The following is a 23,611-nucleotide window of genomic DNA, read 5'->3' as shown; positions in this document are numbered from 1 at the left end:
GGTCAGGTTAACCACTTGCAATTAATTTCTAATTTTGCCTAAAAATGTCCAGCTCAAAGCTACCACTTGTCACTGAAGCTAAGGAAAAGTTATGTTATAAATGTCTAAAGTGCATATCACTTAGTGCCTTTTCATGCACTTATGTTCTCAAACCATAAAGTAACACATTCTGCATTGTATGCAAATAGGTGGAGACAGCTATGTCAAGAATCACTCTGAAATATTCAATATTCTTCTGGAAATGCATGAATACAAAGTGTCTGTTCATTTTCACTCGGACTTGCAAAACAATTTACTTTGCTGCAGTGACTATTGTTCACATGCTGTAAAGCTGATTACTGTGAATGGCCTTGTGAATCATCCCTTGGTTACCTAATCAGATTTGACGATGTGTCACTTGTATGTCTGAGATGACCTTGCATCCTTTGTGAATTTGCAAAGTGTGATATGTACAGTAACATGCAAAGTGTTGCTTGATTGGAACTATTTGGCTGACTTCAGATCAGTATTAAAGTGGAACTCCAACCGAACCTCTTTTTTGATGGGGACAGGAATTGAGGGAAGATCTCCAATAGGGCAGTAATAGCACTAAAAAAACTAACAAAAGTTCTAACCCTTCCTGTTAAAAATTAAAAGAAAGGCATTGCTTGACTGGTGTTTCACATTAAAACCACAAGACCTACTCTTAGAAAAAAAAAAAAAAACATGACATAGCATATTATTTCACTTGGAGCTACAGAGGTGTCAAAAGCATTAGTGTTCATTGGTGCCTAAGTAAGATTAAATTCTGCAGTGTCTGCCGTTAATGAATAAATAGTGGATTTTTCCTTGGTAGAGCAGTGGTGTGTTTTACTGACTTACAGTATTACTGACTTAGTGGAGTCTTGACTAAGCTTGCTTTTATGCTTCAATATGTGTGTGCACATGTGTGTGCCCTGCATATTTGTAGCCCATGATGAACAAATCAAATAAATTTTTCACTGCCAGGGATTTGTGCTAATGTGAGTCTCGGCCAATTATATGGTGGATGTATGCAATTTCCAAAGAAAGTTTGTAAAATAATAAAGATGCTTTTTTCTTGAGATGTTTTTTTCTTCAACTATCCTATATCCTGCATCCCCTTTTGAACTAATGCCGCGTACACACGGTCGGACTTTCCGGCGGACTTGATCCGGCGGACCAGAGTGTGCCGGACAATCCGCCCGTGTGTAGGCGCCAGCGGACTTTTCCGGCTGACTTTTTCCCCAAAGTCCACCGGACCAAGATTTGAAACCTGTTTTAAATTTATCCGCCGGACTCAGTTTCGGGCGGAAAGTCCGCTCGTCTGTGTGCTGGTCCGACGGAAAGCCCGCTCGTGTGTATGCTGGTCCGACGGACCAGATACGACGCGAGGGCAGGGTATTGCATCTCGCGCTCGCTGCAATAGGAAAAACAGATTTTCCTATTGCGGTGAGCGCGGGGCATACCAGGCCCTTAGGTCTGGTATGGATTATGAAGGGGAACCCCCTACGCCGAAAAAACGGCGTGGGGTCCCCCCTAAAATCCATACCAGACCCCAATCCGAGCACGCAGCCCGGCCGGTCAGGAAAGGCCCCCCACCCCAAAGCACCTTGTCCCCATGTTGATGAGGACAAGGGCCTCTTCCCGACAACCCTGGCCGTTGGTTGTCGGGGTCTGCGGGCGGGGGGCTTATCGGAATCCGGGAGCCCCCTTTGATAAGAGGGCCCCCCCACCCTATGTGAATGATTATGGGGTACATGGTACCCCTACCCATTCACCTAGGGAAAAAGTGTCAATAATAAAACACACTACACAGGTTTTTAAAATAATTTATTAAACAGCTCCGGGGGGGTCTTCCTCCGGCTTCGGTGGTTCCTCCGGTTCCTCTTCTCCCGGCATCCGGTTGGTTCTTCTCCGCTCTCTTCTCCCGGTGTTCCAGTTCTTCGGCCGGCTCCTCTACTGTCTTCAGGTAGCTCTCTTGCCAGCAGAGGTCCGGGCTTCTGGGCTTCTTGGCTTCTTCCCTCTTCTCTTCTCCAGATGTTGACACGACGCCCCCTAAAACGTCACAGTCCCAGCATGCCCAGGGACTGTGACATCATTAGGGGGCGGGGTCTCCGCCTATATAAGTCACAACGGAGCCCTCAGAGAGCAGTCCAGCCGGAGAGAGCGTCGTGTCAACATCTGGAGAAGAGAAGAGGGAAGAAGCCAAGAAGCCCAGAAGCCCAGAAGCCCAGAAGCCTGGACCTCTGCTGGCAAGAGAGCTACCTGAAGACAGCAGAGGAGCCGGCCAAAGAACTGGAACACCGGGAGAAGAGAGCGGAGAAGAACCAACCGGACGCCGGGAGAAGAGGAACCGGAGGAACCCCCGAAGCCGGAGGAAGACCCCCCCGGAGCTGTTTAATAAATTATTTTAAAAACCTGTGTAGTGTGTTTTATTATTGACACTTTTTACCTAGGTGAATGGGTAGGGGTACCATGTACCCCATACTCATTCACATAGGGTGGGGGGGGCGGGATCTGGGGGCCCTCTTATCAAAGGGGGCTCCCGGATTCCGATAAGCCCCCCGCCCGCAGACCCCGACAACCAACGGCCAGGGTTGTCGGGAAGAGGCCCTTGTCCTCATCAACATGGGGACAAGGTGCTTTGGGGTGGGGGGCCCCGCAGGGCGCCCCCCTCCCCCAAAGCACCCCCCCATGTTGAGGGCATGCGGCCTGGTACGGTTTAGGAGGGGGGGCGCTCGCTCGTCCCCACCCCCTTTCCTGACCGGCCGGGCTGCATGCTCGGATCGGGGTCTGGTATGGATCTTTGGGGGAACCCCACGACGTTTTTTTCGGCGTAGGGGGTTCCCCTTTATAATCTATACCAGACCTAAGGGCCTGGTATGCCCCGCGACGGGGCTCGCAAGGTGTCAATCTTGCCGATAAAAGCGGCAAGATTGATTTCCTTTTCTAGTCCCGTCGCACATGAGTCACGTTCAAAATGAACGGACTTGTCCGTGTGTGGGCAAGTCCGTTCATTCTGAAAGTCCGCCCTACCTCCGGCGAAAGTCCGTCGGAAAGACGGGCGGACTTAGCCCGCCGGAAAAGTCCGGTCGTGTGTGGGCAAGTCCGTCCGTTTTAAAGTCCGGCGCACCTGGCGGACAAAGTCCGTCAGAAAGTGTGCCGAACCAAGTCCGCCGGAAAGTCCGACCGTGTGTACGTAGCATAAGTCCATACAGAGGGAAAGAAATAAAAATATAAGTGTAACTGGAAATACTTCAAGAGCCTGCCTGTGCTATTAATAGTATCATAAGAAGCACACAAGCACCTGGCTTCAGGTAGCTATACTGTAGGTGAAACTGTGCAGGGTTACACAGTACACTAACTGGAAATACTTCAAGAGCCTGCCTGTGCTATTAATAGTATCATAAGAAGCACACAAGCACCTGGCTTCGGGTAGCTATACTGTAGGTGCAACTGTGCAGGGTACACAGTACACTAACTGGAAATACTGTAAAAACACCTGCCTGCCTGTCAGTATATTAGGAAGAGAATAACAGGAACGGATCTAGCTAAACTGAATACAGTGTGTATATATATATAGATATCTATCTATCTATCTATCTATCTATCTATCTATCTATCTATCTATCTATCTATCTATCTATCTATATATATATCTATATATCTATATATCTATATCTATATATATATCTATATATCTATAGATATATATATATCTATAGATATATAGATATATATATAGATATAGATATATAGATATATATATAGATATAAATATCTATATATACACACAACACCTGGGATGCATAAATATACAAAATACACTGCAAGTGCAGCTAACTGACTCGACCTGCCTACTTTATCTAACTTAAATCAAATGACACTGTCTCTGTCTATCTATCTCTCTTCACCGCAACACACTACACAGGGCCGATGTGCAGGCAGCCTTATATAGTGTGGCATGTACTAAATTCAGCGAACGACCGAACACACAATGATCGAGTCGAACATGCATTCGTCTTGAACACAAAGCTTCATGTTCAAGTCGAACCCATGTTCAACTGGAACATCGTATGTTTGTCCGTTCACCGAATTACGAACAATATGGGCTGTTCGCACCAAATTCGAGTGGCGTGTCATGGCCTCATAATTCACTGCGACATTGCAGTGCATTGCTGGCTGATGATTGGCCAAGCATGCACTATGACCCGCATGCTTGGCCAATCACAGCGCCGTCTGTATAGAGAGCCGTAATTGGCCAAAGCCATGGTGGCTTTGGCCAATTATGGCTCAGGGGGTTTAGTACATGCCCCACAGGCATGTGGGGCAGGCAGCCCTGTGTAGTGTGTTCTGGCGTTGAGAGAGATAGATAGACAGAGAGGCAGTGTCATTTGATTTAAGTTAGATAGAGTAGGCAGGCGAGTCAGTTAGCTGCACTTACAGTGTATTGTGTATATAAATACACATCCTAGGTGTTGTGTGTGTATATATATATATATATATATATATATATATATATATATATATATATATATATATACAATGCATTCAGTTTAGCTAGATCAGTTCCTGTTATTCTCTTCCTACTGACAGGCAGGCTTTTTAAAGTATTTACAGCTACCTGAAGGAAATTGCTGGTGTTCTTCTGATCCTATTAGTATCGCAGGCAGCTGTAGTATTTACAAGTTAGTGCAGTGCGTCCTCTGCACAGTGTGCACCTAAAGCTACCTGAAGAAAATTAGTGGTGTTCTTCTGATCCTATTAGTACAGTACCACAGGCAGCTGCAGTATTTACAAGTTAGTGTAGTGCGTCCTCTGCACAGAGTGCACCTAAAGCTACCTAAAAAAAATTGGTGGTGTTCTTCTGATCCTATTAGTATCGCAGGCAGTTGTAGTATTTACAAGTTAGTGTAGTGCGTCCTCCGCACAGTGTGCACCTAAAGCTACCTGAAGAAAATTGGTGGTGTTCTTCTGATCCTATTAGTATCGCAGGCAGCTGTAGTATTTACAATCTAGTGTAGTGCGTCCTCTGCACAGTGTGCACCTAAAGCTACCTGAAGAAAATTAGTGGTGTTCTTCTGATCCTATTAGTACAGTATTGCAAGCAGCTGCAGTATTTACAAATTAGTGTAGTGCGTCCTCTGCACAGTGTGCACCTAAAGCTACCTGAAGAAAACTGTTGGTGTTCTTCTGATCCTATTAGTACCGCAGGCAGCTGTAGTATTTACAAGTTAGTGTACTGCGTCTTTTGCACAGTGTGCACCTAAAGCTACCTGAATAAAACTGGTGGTGTTCTTTTGATCCTATTAGTACAGTACCGCAGGCAGCTGCAGTATTTACAAGTTAGTGTAGTGCGTCCTCTGCAGAGTGTGCACCTAAAGCTACCTGAAGAAAATTGGTGGTGTTCTTCTGATCCTATTAGTACAATACCGCAGGCAGCTGCAGTATTTACAAGTTAGTGTAGTGCATCCTCTGCACAGTGTGCACCTAGAGCTACCTGAAAAAAATTAGTGGTGTTCTTCTGATCCTATTAGTACAGTACCGCAGGCAGCTGCAGTATTTACAAATTAGTGTAGTGCATCCTCTACACAGTGTGCACCTAAAGTTACCTGTAGAAAATTAGTGGTATTCTTCTGATCCTATTAATACCACAGGCAGGTAGCTACAGTATTGCGCACTTAAAGCTACTTGGAGACTAGGGATGAGCTTTGAGTTCAAGTCGAACTCATGTTCGACTCGAATATCAGCTGTTCGCAAGTTCGCCGAACAGCGAACAATTTGGGGTGTTCGTGGCAAATTCAAAGTCTATGGGAGAAATCAAAAGTGCTAATTTTAAAGGCTTATATTCATGGTATTGTCATAAAAAGTATTTGGGGACCTGGGTCCTGCCCCAGGGGACATGGATCAATGCAAAAAAAGTTTTAAAAACGGCCGTTTTTTCGGGAGCAGTGATTTTAATAATGCTTAAAGTGAAACAATAAAAGTGTAATATCCCTTTAAATTTCGTACCTGGGGGTGTCTATAGTATGCCTGTAAAGGGGCACATGTTTCCCATGTCTAGAACAGTCTGACAGCAAAATGACACTTCAATGGAAAAAAAGTAATTTAAAACTACTCGTGGCTATTAATGCATTGCCGATCCAACAATATACATAGAAGTTCATTGATAAAAACGGCATGGAAATTCCCCACAGGGGAACCCCAAAACCAAAATTTAAAAAAAAATGACGTGGGGGTCCCCCTAAATTCCATACCAGGCCCTTCAGGTCTGGTATGGATATTAAGGGGAACCCCGGCCAAAATTTAAAAAAAAAAACGGCGTGGGGTTCCCCCAAAAAGCCATACCAGACCCTTATCCGAGCACGCAACCTGGCAGGCCGCAGGAAAAGAGGGGGGGACGAGAGAGCGCCCCCCCTCCTGAACTGTACCAGGCCACATGCCCTCAACATTGGGAGGGTGCTTTGGGGTAGCCCCCCAAAATACCTTGTCCCCATGTTGATGAGGACAAGGGCCTCATCCCCACAACCCTGGCCGGTGGTTGTGGGGGTCTGCGGGCGGGGGGCTTATCGGAATCTGGAAGCCCCCTTTAACAAGGGGACCCCAGATCCCAGCCCCCCCTGCCATTTCACTAAAAAACTGTCAAAAATGTTAAAAATGACAAGAGACAGTTTTTGACAATTCCTTTATTTAAATGCTTCTTCTTTCTTCTATCTTCCTTTGGTTTCTTCCTCCATCTTCTTCTTCTTCTGGTTCTTCTGGTTCTTCCTCCGGTGTTCTCATCCGGCATCTCCTCCGTGGCGTCTGCGTCTTCTTCCCTTCTTCTCCTCGGGCCGCTCCGCATCCATGATGGCATGGAGGGAGGCTCCCGCTCTTCTCTTCATCTTCTTCTCCGGGCCGCTCCGCATTCATGGTGGCATGGAGGGAGGCTCCCGCTGTGTGACGCTTCTCCTCTTCTGGCGGTTCTTAAATAATGGGGGGCGGGGCCACCCGGTGAAGTCCCATCAAGTCACCGTGCATCAGAGGGGGGTGGGGTCACCGGGTGGCCCCACCCCCCTTTATTTAGGAACCGTCAGAAGAGGAGAAGCGTCACACAGTGGGAGCCTCCCTCCATGCCACCATGGATGTGGAGCGGCCCGAAAAGAAGATGAAGACAAGAAGATGAAGAGAAGAAGATGAAGAGAAGAGCGGGAGCCTCCCTCCATGCCATCATGGATGCGGAGCGGCCCGAGGAGAATAAGGGAAGAAGACGCCAACGCCGTGGAGGAGATGCCGGACGAGAACACCGGAGGAAGAACCAGAAGAACCAGAAGAACCAGAAAAAGAAGAAGATAGAGGAAGAAACCGAAGGAAGATAGACGATAGAAGAAAGAAGAAAGAAGAAGCATTTAAATAAAGGAATTATCAAAAACTGTCTCTTGTCATTTTTAACATTTTTGACAGTTTTTTAGTGAAATGGCAGGGGGGGCCGGGATCGGGGGGTCACCTTGTTAAAGGGGGCTTCCAGATTCCGATAAGCCCCCCACCCACAGACCCCCACAACCACCGGCCAGGGTTGTGGGGATGAGGCCCTTGTCCTCATCAACATGGGGACAAGGTGTTTTGTGGGGCTACCCCAAAGCTGAGGGCATGTGGCCTGGTACGGTTTAGGAGGGGGGGCACTCTCTCGTCCCCACCTCTTTTCCTGTGGCCTGCCAGGTTGCGTGCTCGGATAAGGGTCTGGTATGGATTTTTGGGGGGACCCCACGCTGTTTTTTTTTTTAATTTTGGCGCGGGGTTCTCCTTAAAATCCATACCTGACCTGAAGGGTCTGGTATAGATTTTGAGGGGGACCCCATGCCATTTTTTTTTTTTTTAATTTTAGCCGGGGTTCCCCTTAATATCCATACCAAACCTGAAAGGCCTGGTATGGAATTTAGGGGGACCCCCCACGTCATTTTTTTTTAATTTTGGCCGGGGTTCCCCTTAATATCCATACCAGACCTGAAGGGGCAGGTATGGAATTTAGGGGGACCCCCCACGTAATTTTTTTTTTTAATTTTGGTTCGGGGTTCCCCTGTGGGGAATTCCCATGCCGTTTTTATCAATTAACTTTTATGTGTATTGTCGGACCGGCAATGCATTAATAGCTGTGAGTAGTTTTAAATGACTTTTTTTCCTTTGAAATGTCATTTTGATGTCAGACTGTTCTAAACACGGGAAACATGCACCCCTTTACAGGCATACTATAGACACCCCCCAGGTATGAAATTTAAAGGGATATTACACTTTTATTGTTTCACTTTAAGCATTATTAAAATCACTGCTCCTGAAAAAACGTCAGTTTTTAAAACTTTTTTTGCATTGATCCATGTCCCCTGGGGCAGGACCCAGGTCCCCAAACACTTTTTATGACAATAACTTGCATATAAGCCTTTAAAATTAGCACTTTTGATTATTCATGTTCGTGTCCCAAAGACTTTAACGGTGTTCGCGTGTTCGAATGAATTTTTTGCTTGTTTGCTTTTGCTTGTTTTTTGCTGTTCTGGTGCGCACCGAACAGGGGGGTGTTCGGCTCATCCCTACTGGAGACAATTGCTGTTGTTCTGCTCCTATTAATTTCACAGGCAGGCAGCTACAGTATTTACAGTTAGTATACTGTGTCCCCTGCACAGTGTGCACCTAAAGCTACCTGAATTAAATTGGTGGTGTTCTTCTGATCCTATATTAATACCACAGGCAGGCAGCTACAGTATTTACAGTTAGTTTACTGCGGCCTCTGCACAGTGTGCACCTAAAGATACCTGAAGAAAATTGGTGGTGTTCTTCTGATCCTATTAGTACAGAACTGCAGGCAGCTGCAGTATTTATAACTTAGTGTAGTGCGTCTTCTGCATAGTGTGCACCTAAAGCTACCTGAAGAAAATTTGTGGTGTTCTTCTGATCCTATTAATACCACAGGCAGCTACAGTATTTACAGTTAGTGTAATGCGTCCTCTGCACAGTGTGCACCTAAAGCTACCTGAAGAAAATTGCTGTTGTTCTGCTCCTATTAATATCACAGGCAGGCAGCTACAGTATTTACAGTTAGTGTACTGTGTCCTCTGCACAGTGTGCACCTAAAGCTACCTGAATAAAATTGGTGGTGTTGTTCTGATCCTATATTAATACCACAGGCAGGCAGCTACAGTATTTACAGTTAGTGTACTGCGTCCTCTGCACAGTGTGGACCTAAAGCTACCTGAAGACAATTGCTGGTGTTCTCATACTAATAATACTACAGGCAGGCAGTTGATTCTGCTAGCTGCACTATCAGTATATATATACATCCCAGCTTTGTGCAGCTACATCTCACTGTAGGCCATCAGTAGGGATGAGCTTCGAGTTCGAGTCGAACTCATGTTCGATTCGAACATTGGCTGTTCGCAAGTTCGCCAAATGGCGAACAATTTGGGATGTTCGCGGCAAATTCGAATGCCGCGGAACACCCTTTAAAAGTCTATAGGAGAAATCAAAAGTGCTAATTTTAAAGGCTTATATGCAAGTTATTGCCTATAAAAAGTGTTTGAGGACCTGGGTCCTGCCCCAGGGGACATGGATCAATGCAAAAAAAGTTTTAAAAATGGCCATTTTTTCAGGAGCAGTGATTTTAATAATGCTTAAAGTGAAACAATAAAAGTGTAATATCCCTTTAAATTTCGTAGGTGGGGGGTGTCTATAGTATGCCTGTAAAGGGGTGCATGTTTCCCATGTTTAGAACAGTCTGACAGCAAAATTACATTTCAAAGGAAAAAAGTCATTTAAAACTACTCGCGGCTATTGCATTGCCGGTCCAACAATACACATAGAAGTTCATTGATAAAAACTGCATGGGAATTCCCCACAGGGGAACCCCGAACCAAAATTTTAAAAAAAAATGATGTGGGGGTCCCCCAAATTCCATACCAGGCCCTTCAGGTCTGGTATGGATTTTAAGGGGAACCCCGTGCCAAAATAAAAAAAAACGGCGTGGGGTCCCCCCAAATAATCCATACCAGACCCTTATCCGAGCACGCAACCTGGCAGGCCGCAGGAAAAGAGGGGGGACGAGAGAGCGGCCCCCCTCCTGAACCGTACCAGGCCACATGCCCTCAACATTGGGAGGGTGCCCCCCGCCTGCAGACCCCCACAACCACCGGCCAGGGTTGTGGGGATGAGGCCCTTGTCCTCATCAATATGGGGACAAGGTGTTTTGGGGGCTACCCCAAAGCACCCTCCCAATGTTGAGGGCATGTGGCCTGGTATGGTTCAGGAGGGGGGGCGCTCTCTCGTCCCCCCTCTTTTCCTGCAGCCTGCCAGGTTGCGTGCTCGGATAAGGGTCTGGTATGGATTTTTTGGGGGACCCCACGCCGTTTTTTTTTTTTTTTTGGCGCGGGGTTCCCCTTAATATCCATACCAGACCTGAAGTGCCTGGTATGGAATATAGAGGGACCCCCACGTCATTTTTTTTTTAAATTTTGGTTCGGGATTCCCCTGTGTGGAATTCCCATGCCATTTTTATCAATGAACTTCTATGTGTATTGTCGGATCGGCAATGCAATAGACGCAAGTATGTTTAAATGACTTTTTTCCTTTGAAAAGTAATTTTGCTGTCAGACTGTTCTAAACACGGGAAACATGCGCCCTTTTACAGGCATACTATAGACACCCCCCAGCTACGAAATTTAAAGGGATATTACACTTTAATTGTTTCACTTTAAGCATTATTAAAATCACTGCTCCTGAAAAAACGGCCGTTTTTAAAAGTTTTTTTTGCATTGATCCATGTCCCCTGGGGCAGGACCCAGGTCCCCAAACACTTTTTATGACAATAACTTGCATATAAGCCTTTAAAATTAGCACTTTTGATTATTCATGTTTGTGTCCCATAGACTTTAACGGTGTTCGCGTGTTCAAACGAACTTTTTTCCTGTTCGCATGTTCTAGTGCGAACCGAACAGGGGGGTATTCGGCTCATCCCTAGCCATTAGTATGTCTGGAAGGCCAATAAGGAGAGGCAGACAGTCACAAACCAAAAAAAGAGGGCAAGAAGGCTTTGTGTTTAGACGCAACAGTGCTGGTCGTGGAGACGGTGCATCCTAATCAGCACGTGCCCGTGGGACACGCTTGTCCTTTTTTTCGGCAGCTGGCTGTGTTGAGCCGCAACATGCGGAAGACTTGGTAGAGTGGATGACCAAGCCATCCTCATCCTCCTCATCCTCTCATCCAGGCTCAGGGTACTTTGTCTGGCAAAGCATCTGCCAACACGACCTCTTCCCTCGGCTCAATGGCATCAGTCACTCCTTCCCTAGCTCCACCATTTCCTCCTGAGGAGTCCCCCGAACTGCTTGACCACAGTGTTGGGCACATGGTCCAGGAGGATGCCCAGCATTTTGAAGGCTCCGATGATGGTACCCAGCTAGAGGAAGGCAGTAACGTGAGCCCAGAGAGAGGGGGTGACCAAGAAAGACAGCAATCTAACAGTCATGTTCCCCCAGCTGCAGCATACTGCCAGCTTTGCTCCAGTGATGAGGAGGGAGGGGATGATGAGGTCACTGACTCCACGTGGGTGCCTGATAGGAGAGAGGAGGAGGAATAGGAGGGGGCACATCACCAACGAGGAAGGATGCCCTCCAGGGGCCAGCCTAAGGGCAGCACACTGACTGCATCACACCGCAGAGCTCCGCATGTGCAGGGCGCTGCTGTCTCTGCACGTTATTCCAAAAGTTCTTTGGTGTGGGCCTTTTTTGAGATGAGTGCATCAGATCCCACTGCTGCTATTTGCAACATATGTCTCAAGTGTACCTCGCGTGGCCAAAACATCTCCCGCTTGGGCATCACATGCTTGACCAGACATATGTTGACCTGCCATGCAGTTCATTGGCAAGCGTACCTAAAAGACCCACACCAAAGAACAAAGAGGACCTCTCCTTGCTCCTCATCAGCTGGGATCTCCAATCCCACTATACCTTCAGTCCTCTCTGAGACCTGCACTGAGAGGAATGAATGTGTAGAATTAGGTGTGTCACAGCCAAGTACTTGGGGGCAATCTGCTATCGGTACACCGACATCAGATTGTACCAGGCAAATTTCCCTGCCTCAGCTGCTGCACCACGAAAGAAGTTTGCTCCCAGCCATCCACATGCCCAGCGGTTGTATGCTACCTTGGCTAAATTAATAGCACTTCAACTGCTGCCTTTTCAGTTGGTAGTCTCTTCCCCCTTCCGTGAAATTGTGGAATGTGCGGTTCCTCAGTGGCAGGTTCCCAAACGCCACTTTTTCTCATGGAAGGCGATTCCGGCTCTCTACCAGCATGTGGAAGGCAATGTCTTGGCCTCGCTGGACAGGGCGGTCAGTGGTAAGGTGCATATTATCGCTGACTCATGGTCCAGCAGACACAGACAGGGACATTAAATATCTTTCATCTCACACTGGGTGACTCTTCTGGCAGCTGGGAAGGATGCAGGACAGGGTGCAGTAGTGTTGGAGGTTGTTCCGCCACCACGCCTCCAAAATACTACTAGTGGTGATTCTGCCACACCTCTCTCTTCCACCCCCTCCTCTTCTTCTTCCTCCATGGCCTCTTCCTGTGCTGATTTGTCTTCAGAACCAGCGGTTCTCCGTAGGTGTTCAAGGGGCTACGTAAGCACGCAGGCCAAAAGATGCCATACGGTGCTTGAGCTGGTGTGCTTGGGGGACAGGAGCCACACTGGGGCAGATATTCTGTCAGCTCTGCAGGGGCAGGTTCAGAGGTGGTTGACGCCACACCAGCTTAAGGCAGGTATGGTGGTTTGCGACAATGGCAACAACCTCCTCTCTGCCCACCGAAAGGGACAACTGACCCATGTGCCCTGTTTGGCTCACGTCCTTAACTTGGTGGTGCAGCGGTTCTTGGGCAGGTACCCGAGCTTACAGGATGTCCTGAGGCAGGCTGGGAAAGTCTGCGTGCATTTCCACAGGTCATATAATGCCAGTGCTTGGCTGGCTGACCTCCAAAAGGAATTTAACCTGCCCAAGAACCGCCTAATCTGTGACATGCCCACCAGGTGGAACTCAACGTTGGCCATGCTGCAGCAGCTGCACACACAGCAGAGGGCCATCAATGAGTACCTGTGCGACTATGGCACCAGGACAGGGTCAGGGGAGCTTATTTTTTTTTCCCCACGCCAGTGGGCCATGATCAGGAATGCATGCACTGCCCCGTCACCATTTGAGGAGACCACGAGGATGGTGGGCAGAGACAGTGCATGCATCAGTGACACCGTCCCCCTTGTCCACTTGTTGGAGCACACGCTGCATGGAATAATGGACAGGGCACTTGAGGCAGAATAGAGGCAGGAAGAGGAGGACTTCCTTAGCTCTCAAGGCCCCCTTTATCCAGACAGTTTTCCTGCACGCCCGCCGATCACACAGGAAGAGGAGGAGGAGGAGGAGGAGGAGTAGGAAGAGGAGGATTGTGTCAGCATGGAGGTGAAGCCTGGCACTCAGCATCAGCAGCAGTCTTTAAGGGATCATTTACAGTCCCAAGAAACCCATGGACTTGTACGTGGCTGGGAGGAGGTGGCTGCGGATCATGTCGTCCTTAGTGACCCAGAGGACTCCGGACCGAATGCCTCAGCAAACCTACGCTGCATGGCCTCCCTGATCCTGCAAAGCCTGCAGAAGGATCCTTGTATTTGTGGTATCAAGGAGAGGGATCAATACTGGCTGGCAACCCTCCTTGATCCACGTTACAAGGGTAAGGTTACGGACCTTATCTTGCCGTTGCAGAGAGAGCTGAGCATGAAACATCTTCGGAGGCCTTGCAGAAAGGTCTGTGCAATGCATTCCCAGAGACTGGAAGGTTACAAACTCCTGTTCCTGGACAATGTGTTGCTGAGGCTTCGGTCAGTCAAAGAAGGAGCAGTGGAGAAGGTGGCCCTCTGACCGATGCGTTCAGACAATTTTTTAGTCCGCAGCCCCAAGGTATGATCGGTTCTAGCAATCATCGCCAGCATCTGTTTTACATGGTGCAGGAATACCTAGGGGCAAGATCTGACATGGACACATTTCCCACCAAAAATCCTCTGGGTTACTGGATCTTGAGGATGGATCACTGGCCAGAGCTTGCACAGTATGCAATTGAGCTACTGGCCTGTCCTGCATCCAGCATTCTTTCAGAATGCACATTCAGTGCTGCTGGAGGCTTTGTAACCAATCACAGGCTGCGGCTGTCCACCGACTCGGTCAATCGACTGATCTTCATAAAAATGAATCAGTCTTGGATCACCACCAGCTACCAAGCACCTGATGCTGATGTAACTGAATAATTTTTTTTGAAATGTCATATCCTTTCAAGACTGCCTATGCTGATACTGAGTGACTTTCCTGTTATGCTGAGTGACTATCCTCTTCCTCCACAATGATCATGCTGATAGCTTGTAAGAATATTACAGCAAGGCTTGTTCCTGACCTCCAACTTGGGTATCTGTGAGGGGTTGCATTATTGTGGCACCAGCACCAGTGCCTAAGGCCCAATTTTTCAGTCCCTGTTTAACAGGGGCGTGTAATTACAATTTTTGATGCAATACTTTGCAGCAGGGCTCATTCCTGCGCTCCAACTGGAGTATCTGTGAGGGGTTGCAGTGTTGTGGCACCAACATCAGTGCCTAAGGCCCAATTTTTCAGCCTGTGTTTAACAGATCTAATATTTCAAAGCAGGGCCCGTTTCTGCGCCCACCAAGATTAACTGTGAGGACTTACAGTGTTGTGGCACCAGCACCACCACCACCAAAGGCCCAATTTTTCTGAATCTGTTCAACAGGGGCATGTAATTCTTGATCTAATATTTTACAGCAGAGCCTGTTCCTGCACCCACCAAAAGTAACTGTGAGGGCTTACAGTGTTGTGACAATTCCAATACCTAAGGCCGCAATTTCCGCAGAGTATATAGGGCAGGCCCCTACTTTCAAATATCCAACTTACAAACGACTCCTACTTGCAAACGTAAGGAGACAACAGGAAGTGAGATAAATCTACCCCTAGGAAGGGAAATTCTCTCCTGTAAGAGTTAATATGGGAAAAACGTGTCTCCTCTCCACTGATGCTTTATCCCCAATCCTTGTTTCACTAAAACCCCCAAATTGTCAAAAAACATTTGTCATTGGGACAGAAAGTGAGGTGAAATCTTCTGAAGAGGTGCACAGACAGCAAAACAAATGTCACAAAGGTGATAACCCTTCCCTATGTTTTCCAAAAAGCTTAAAATAGATTTTTTGGCTGGAGCTACACTTTAAAATGTACCAGTTCAAAATTACAAACAGATTCCACTTAACAACAAACCTACAGTCCCTGTCTTGTTTGCAACGTCTGTATACTGCTGTTCAGAATGTATAGGGCCTGGGGGCCTCACGCCTTTCCTTTTTTTAATTTGGGTGCGGGGTTCCCATTAATATCCATACAAGACCCAAAGGGCCTGGTAATGGACTGGGTACCCATGCCGTTTGTCTCACTGATTTTCATCCATATTGCCGGGACCCGACATTACATTAAACTGTAAGCAGTTTTAAATGACTTTTATTCCTTTAAAAATGTCATTTTGTGCAGGGACTGTTCTATGCATGGGAAACACGAGCCACTTTATAGGCATACTATAGACATCCCCCAAGAACGATATTTAAAGGAATATTTCACTTTTTTTTCACTTTAAGCATCATTAAAATCACTGCTCCCGAAAAAACGTCCGTTTTTAAAACTTTTTTTGGATTGATACATGTCCCCTGGGGCAGGACCCGGGTCCCCAAACCCTTTTTAGGACAATACCATGCAAATTAGCCTTTAAAATTAGCACTTTTGATTTTGAACGTTTGAGTCCCATAGACTTCAATGGGGTTCTAAAGTTCGTGCAAATTTTTGGTCCGTTCTCAGGTTCTGTTGCGAACCGAACCGAGGGGTGTTCGGCTCATCCCTCCTAGTTACTATGCACAGCTACACCAGATTCTGTGTGCACCCATTTTAGTAAATCCCCCTCACTGTATTTTTCTATGAAAATAGATCTTGACAGGCTATGATAATGTTTTTCCTAAGCCCTGTCTCCATAGTAGAAAGTGAAACTAAAACAGTGCAGCAAGGAAAGAGAATGTTTATCTAGGGCAGGGGTCAGCAACCTGAAGATCGTGATTTATTATTTATTATTATTAATTATTAAACAGGATTTATATAGTGCCAACAGTTTGCGCAGCGCTTTACAACATGAAGGCAGACAGTACACTTACAATACAAATCAATACAGGAGGAATCAGAGGGCCCTGCTCATTAGAGCTTACAATCTAGTGGGTAGGGTCAAGTGGAAACAAAAGGTAATAACTGTGGGGGGTGAGCTGATGGAGAAAATGAAAAAAAAAAAAACAGTACTTAGGTGTGGGTAGGGTAGGCTTCTCTGAAGAGAAGGGTTTTCAGGGATCGTCTAAAAGCTAATAGAGTAGATAAGTGGACATATTGGGGTAAGACATTCCACAGGATTGGAGAGGCTTTGGAAAAGTCCTGGAGGCGAGCATGTGAGGAGGTGATGAGGGAGCTAGAAAGCAAAAGGTCTTGAGAGGAACGAAGAGAACGAGTAGGTTGGTATTTAGAGACTAGGGATGAGCCGAACACCCCCCTGTTCGGTTCGCACCAGAACACGCGAACAGGAAAAAAGTTCGTTCGAACACGCGAACACCGTTAAAGTCTATGGGACACGAACATGAATAATCAAAAGTGCTAATTTTAAAGGCTAGTATGCAAGTTATTGTCATAAAAAGTGTTTGGGGACCTGGGTCCTGCCCCAGGGGACATGGATCAATGCAAAAAAAAGTTTTAAAAACGGCCGTTTTTTCAGGAGCAGTGATTTTAATAATGCTTAAAGTCAAACAATAAAAGTGTAATATCCCTTTAAATTTCGTACCTGGGGGGTGTCTATAGTATGCCTGTAAAGGGGCGCATGTTTCCTGTGTTTAGAACAGTCTGACAGCAAAATTACATTTTGAAGGAAAAAAACTCATTTAAAACTACCCGCGACTATTGCATTGCCGACAATACACATAGAAGTTCATTGATAAAAACGGCATGGGAATTCCCCAAAGGGGAACCCCGAACCAAAATTAAAAAAAAAAAATGATGTGGGAGTCCCCCTAAATTCCATACCAGGCCCTTCAGGTCTGGTATGGATATTAAGGGGAACCCCGGCCAAAATTTAAAAAAAATGACGTGGGGTTCCCCCTAAATTCCATACCAGACCCTTCAGGTCTGGTATTGATTTTAAGGGGAACCCCGCGCCAAAAAAAAAAAAAAAAACGGCGTGGGGTCCCCCCAAAAATCCATACCAGACCCTTATCCGAGCACGCAACCTGGCAGGCCGCAGGAAAAGAGGGGGGGACGAGAGTGCGGCCCCCCTCCTGAACCGTACCAGGCCACATGCCCTCAACATTGGGAGGGTGCTTTGGGGTAGCCCCCCAAAACACCTTGTCCCCATGTTGATGAGGACAAGGGCCTCATCCCCACAACCCTGGCCGGTGGTTATGGGGGTCTGCGGGCGGGGGGCTTATCGGAATCTGGAAGCCCCCTTTAACAAGGGGACCCCCAGATCCCGGCCCCCCCTGTGTGAAATGGTAAGGGGGTACAAAAGTACCCCTACCATTTCACTAAAAAACTGTCAAAAATGTTAAAAATGACAAGAGACAGTTTTTGACAATTCCTTTATTTAAATACTTCTTCTTTCTTCTATCTTCCTTCATCTTCTGGTTCTTCTGGCTCTTCTGGTTCTTCCTCCAGCGTTCTCGTCCAGCATCTCCTCCGTAGCGTCTTCTATCTTCTTCTCCTCGGGCCGCTCCGCACCCATGGCATGGGGGGGAGGCTCCCGCTCTTCTCTTCATCTTCTTCATCTTCTTCTCTTCTTCTTTTCTTCTCTTCTTCTCTTCTTCTCATCTTCATTTTCTTCTCCGGGCCACTCCGCACCCATGTTGGCATGGAGGGAGGCTCCCGCTGTGTGACAGCGCTCCTCGTCTGACAGTTCTTAAATAATGGGGGCGGGGCCACCCGGTGACCCCGCCCCCCTCTGACGCACGGGACATGACGGGACTTCCCTGTGGCATTCCCCGTGACGTCACAGGGAAGTCCCGTCAAGTCACCGTGCGTCAGAGGGGGCGGGGTCACCGGGTGGCCCCGCCCCCTGTTATTTAAGAACTGTCAGACGAGGAGCGCCGTCACACAGCGGGAGCCTCCCTCCATGCCAGCATGGGTGCGGAGCGGCCCGGAGAAGAAAATGAAGAAGAGAAGAAAAGAAGAAGAGAAGAAGATGAAGAAGAAGAGAAGAGCGGGAGCCTCCCCCCATGCCATGGGTGCGGAGCGGCCCGAGGAGAAGAAGATAGAAGACGCCGCGGAGGAGATGCTGGACGAGAATGCCGGAGGAAGAACCAGAAGAGCCAGAAGAACCAGAAGATGAAGGAAGATAGAAGAAAGAAGAAGTATTTAAATAAAGGAATTGTCAAAAACTGTCTCTTGTCATTTTTAACATTTTTGACAGTTTTTTAGTGAAATGGTAGGGGTACTTTTGTACCCCCTTACCATTTCACACGGGGGGGCCGGGATCTGGGGGTCCCCTTGTTAAAGGGGGCTTCCAGATTCCGATAAGCCCCCCGCCTGCAGACCCCCACAACCACCGGCCAGGGTTGTGGGGATGAGGCCCTTGTCCTCATCAACATGGGGACAAGGTGTTTTGGGGGGCTACCCCAAAGCACCCTCCCAATGTTGAGGGCATGTGGCCTGGTACGGTTCAGGAGGGGGGCCGCACTCTCGTTCCCCCCTCTTTTCCTGCGGCCTGCCAGGTTGCGTGCTCGGATAAGGGTCTGGTATGGATTTTTGGGGGGACCCCACGCCGTTTTTTTTTTTTTTTTGGCGCGGGGTTCCCCTTAAAATCCATACCAGACCTGAAGGGTCTGGTATGGAATTTAGGGGGAACCCCACGTCTTTTTTTTTTTTAATTTTGGCCGGGGTTCCCCTTAATATCCATATCAGACTTGAAGGGCCTGGTATGGAATTTAGGGGGACTCCCACGTCATTTTTTTTTTTTAATTTTGGTTCGGGGTTCCCCTTTGGGGAATTCCCATGCCGTTTTTATCAATGAACTTCTATGTGTATTGTCGGCAATGCAATAGCCGCGGGTAGTTTTAAATGAGTTTTTTCCTTCAAAATGTCATTTTGCTGTCAGACTGTTCTAAACACAGGAAACATGCGCCCCTTTACAGGCATACTATAGACACCCCCCAGGTACGAAATTTAATGGGATATTACACTTTTATTGTTTGACTTTAAGCATTATTAAAATCACTGCTCCTGAAAAAACGGCCGTTTTTAAAACTTTTTTTTGCATTGATCCATGTCCCCTGGGGCAGGACCTGGGTCCCCAAACACTTTTTATGACAATAACTTGCATATTAGCCGTTAAAATTAGCACTTTTGATTTCTCCCATAGACTTTTAAAGGGTGTTCCGCGGCATTCGAATTTGCCGCGAACACCCCAAATTGTTCGCTGTTCGGCGAACTTGCGAACAGCCAATGTTCGAGTCGAACATGAGTTCGACTCGAACTTGAAGCTCATCCCTATTAGAGACTAGGCTAGCGATGTTGCTGGGGGCTAAATTGTAGATGGCTTTGTACGCAGTTGTTAGTAATTTGAACTTAATTCTTTGGCTGACCGGAAGCCAGTGGAGGGATTGACAGAGAGGGGTAGCAGAGACAGAGCGATTGGTAAGGTCGATGAGTCTGGCAGCAGCATTCATGATGGATTGAAGAGGTGATAGACTATGTAGAGGTAAACCAATGAGAAGGGAGTTGCAGTAGTCAAGGCGAGAGATGACCAGCGAGTGATTTAAGAACTTTGTTGTGTCATTGGTTAGAAAGGGGCGTATTTTGGAGATGTTGCGGAGGTTGAGGCGGCAGAATTTGGACAGTGAGTGGATGTGGTGCTTGAAGGAAAGTTTAGAGTCCAGGACTACACCTAGAACCTTGGCATGTGGGGATGGGCTTACAGTTGTGCCATCAATTTTTACCGAGAGATCAGGGGAAGGGGCATATGGGGGAGGAAAAAAATCATAAGTTCGGTTTTGGATAGATTGAGTTTGAGGAAGTGGTGTGACATCCAGACTGATATATCTGATAGAAAATTAGTGATACGTGAGGAGACAGAGGGAGTGAGCTGAGGGGTAGAGAAATAGATTTGGGTGTCGTCAGTGTAGAGGTGGTATTGGAAGCCATGGGATGCTATCAGCTGACCCAGGGAGGAGGTGTAGATTGAAAATAGGAGCGCTCCAAGAACAGAACCTTGGGGGAACCCAACTGAAAAAGGAAGAGGCGAAAAGGAAGTAGAGTTGTAGGAAACGCTAAAGGTGCGGTTGCATAAGTAGGAAGAGAACCAGCGAAAAGTACAGTCACGGAGACCAAAGTCGTGGAGTTTTTTAAGGAGGAGGGGGTGGTCAACCATATCAAAGGCAGCAGAGGGGTCCAGGAGTAGGAGTACAGAATAGTGTCGATTGGTTTTGGCCGTTAGTAAATCATTTGTTAGCTTTAGGAGAGCAGTTTCTGTGGAGTGTTGAGAACGAAATCCAAACTGAAGGGGATCAAGAAGGCTATAATCAGTGAGGTAGATGCTCAGTCGGTTGTAGACCAGACGTTTAAGGAGTTTGGATAAGAAGGGGAGCAAGGAGATGTTGTTAAGATTGGATGGGTCCAGTGAGGGCTTTTTAAGTATGGGTCTGACAAGTGCATGTTTTAGAGAGTTGGGGAAGATGCCAGAAGAGAGGGAGAGATTGAAGATGTGGGTTAGAGAGTGTAGCATAGAGCCAGATGGTGAACGTAGTATTTGTGAGGAAACAGGATCCAGAGGGCAGGTGGTAAGGTGGACATTAGCAAGTAGTTTAGCAACCTTGTTTATAGTGGTGGGGTTGAAAGAGGGAAGTAATGACTGTGCCTGTGGGCATGAAGTGTGAAGCATGGAGGGTATAGTAGAGATCTCCTCACGAATTGTTTCAATCTTCTGTTTGAAGTGATTGGCAATCTCCTGGGCAGTGAGTGAGTTAGCGGGTGGAGGTGGTGGAGGACGAAGTAGAGAGTTGAAGGCAGAGAAGAGTTGACGGGGACGGGATGATAAGCTGTTAATGAGAGTGATAAAGTAGGTCTGCTTGGCAGTGAGGAGGCTGGAATTGTATTTTTGGAGGGCAGATTTATATTGGTTGAAATCTCTCTGAGACTTAGTCTTACACCACTGGCGCTCGTGAGCACGACTACATTTTTTCAGACTTCTAGCATCATCTGTTTGCCAAGGTTGAAGGGGTCGAGGCCTGATTCTGTGTATAGTAAAGGGGGCCATTGAGTCCAGTGAGGCTAGAAGTGAGGTGTTGTAGACAGAAGTGGCTAGGTTGGTGCAGGATAGGGGTGAGATTTTGTCATAGAGGTTGTCGATAGCAGAGTAGAGAAGAGAAGGGTTGAGATGACGTAGGTTTCTGCAGGTAACTTTTAGGCAGTTGGAGGGAGAGGAGGTGGAGGAGAGGGAGAGAGTGAAACTAATAAGGTGGTGATCAGAGAGAGGGAATGGATAGTTAGAGAGGTTGCATGGAGTGCAAAGGTGAAAGAAAATGAGGTCAAGGGTATTGCCTTCGGAGTGAGTAGGAGCATGTATCCATTGCTTCAGGTCAAAGGAAGATGTTAGGCTGAGAAGTTTGGAAGTGGCAGGAGTGTTAGTATTAATAGGGATGTTGAAGTCTCTGAGAATGATTGTGGGGATTTCAGAAGAAAGAAAGTAGGGTATCCAGGCAGAGAAGTCTCAAAAGAAAGGTTGATACTGGTCCAGGGGGCCTGTAGATCACAGCTATCCTAAGAGAAACTGGAGTGAAAAGACAAATGCAGTGTGCTTCGAAAGAGGAGAGTGACAGAGAGGAAGGTGGGTGTAGTACCTGAAAGGTGCTATGTGGGGCTAGAAGAATTACGACTCCTCCTCCCTTACGTCCACTGGATCTGGGGGAGTGAATCCAGAGAAGACCACCATGGGATAGGGCAGCAGAAGACGCAGTGTCAGATTCGTGGAGCCAGGTTTCAGTAATGGCAAATAGGTTAAATGAGTTGGCAATAAAGAGGTCATGGAGAGAGGTGAGTTTGTTGCAGACAGAGCGGGAGTTCCAAAGGGCAGAAGAGACAGGGAGTCTGATCTTAGGAAGAATAGAAATGAGAACTAAAGTGTGTTGATTGCGGCTGCTACCAGAGGGTGCAGGGTGATGGGTGCATGGGGTACAGTTAAATGATGGAGGCCCAGGGTTTGGGGATATATCTCTGGAGGTTAGGAGAAGTAGGAGAGTGAGGGAGGTAATATGGGATTGGGATTTATATGAAGGGACATGGCCCAGGGTCTTAGAAATTTTTAGTGTGTGTGGATTTAGAATTAGCAGGAGTTGGTGGGTGCAGCAATAAGGAGAGGACAGAAGTGAGGGTGATATATATATGCTGTGGGGGGGAGAAGAGGGGTGAAGGAGAGATAGTTTAAGGATAGAGGATAGAGCTGTCAAAAGGAGTGGGAGAGAATGCATGTTACAAGGAGAATGAGCTGAAGGGGTAAACAAGGTCACCTGATGTCTGTCTGGTGTTTTTCAAAGATTTTTGTTGTGTTCATTTGCTTTGTGCATTCGCTGAAGTTCAGAGTCAGAAGTGTTTTTCCACTAATGCCGCGTACACACGATCGGACTTTACGGCAGACTTTGTCCGGCGTACTTTTCGACGGACTTTACGACGGACTTTCCAAATGAGCAGACTTGCCTACACCCAATCAACAAAAGTCCGACGGATTTGTACGTGATGACGTACGACCGGACTAAAACAAGGAAGTTCATAGCCAGTAGCCATTGGCTGCCCTAGCGTCGGTTTTTGTCCGTCAGACTAGCATACAGATGAGCGGACTTTTCGACCAGAGTCGAGTCCGTTGGACAGATTTGAAACATGTTTCAAATCTAAGTCTGTCAAACTTTTGAGAAAACAAAGTCCGCTGGAGCCCACACACGATCGAATTGTCCGACGAAATCCGGTACGCCGGACCAAGTATGCCATAAAGTCCGATCATGTGTACGCGGCATTATAGAAATCGCCCCACTTTGAGAAAGAGCCCTAGTTGTAAAGGTGTGATTTACCAGTAGATTGCGGACAGGGGACTGGTAGATTATGGTCTGGGCTTGCTGTCCTACCATTCTAGAGCATAAAACAGAGAGCATTGCAGAGGGACTGCTTGTAAAGTTGGAGCTGCAGTAGGGAGCAAGAGCCACATAAGCCATTGCCACCTCTGTAGTGCCGGCTCCTGTCTTATGCGGAGTACCAACTGCACTCCACCTCTTATCCCAGCTAGTGGTCTCCAGAGTAGTGCCAGCAGCTGGAAAGAAGAGATCTTCGGGTAAGTGTGAAGCAATACACTGGGCATAATAGTATAGGGCTGCTTTCACACTAATGTGCTGCAGTTTACCCACACCGTGGGCGCAGTGCAATATACCTGCAGTTTTCCTGCAGGTTTGCTGCACTTAGCGATAGTGAGTGTATGGGGGAGGGGGGAGTGTGCGATCACAGCTGA

At 47.2% G+C, this 23,611-nt stretch overlaps 1 protein-coding gene across 1 annotated transcript in view; it reads left to right on the top strand.

The window, feature by feature from the left end:
* DMD (dystrophin) overlaps positions 1-23,611 on the top strand; it is a 3,507,873-nt gene that overhangs the window by 1,315,835 nt on the left and 2,168,427 nt on the right. The window lies entirely within an intron of this gene.

The sequence above is a fragment of the Aquarana catesbeiana genome, linkage group LG02 (assembly GCF_042186555.1).
Source record: "Aquarana catesbeiana isolate 2022-GZ linkage group LG02, ASM4218655v1, whole genome shotgun sequence".
Classification (NCBI taxonomy): Eukaryota; Metazoa; Chordata; class Amphibia; order Anura; family Ranidae; genus Aquarana; species Aquarana catesbeiana.
This window is presented reverse-complemented; position numbering and strand designations above follow the sequence as displayed.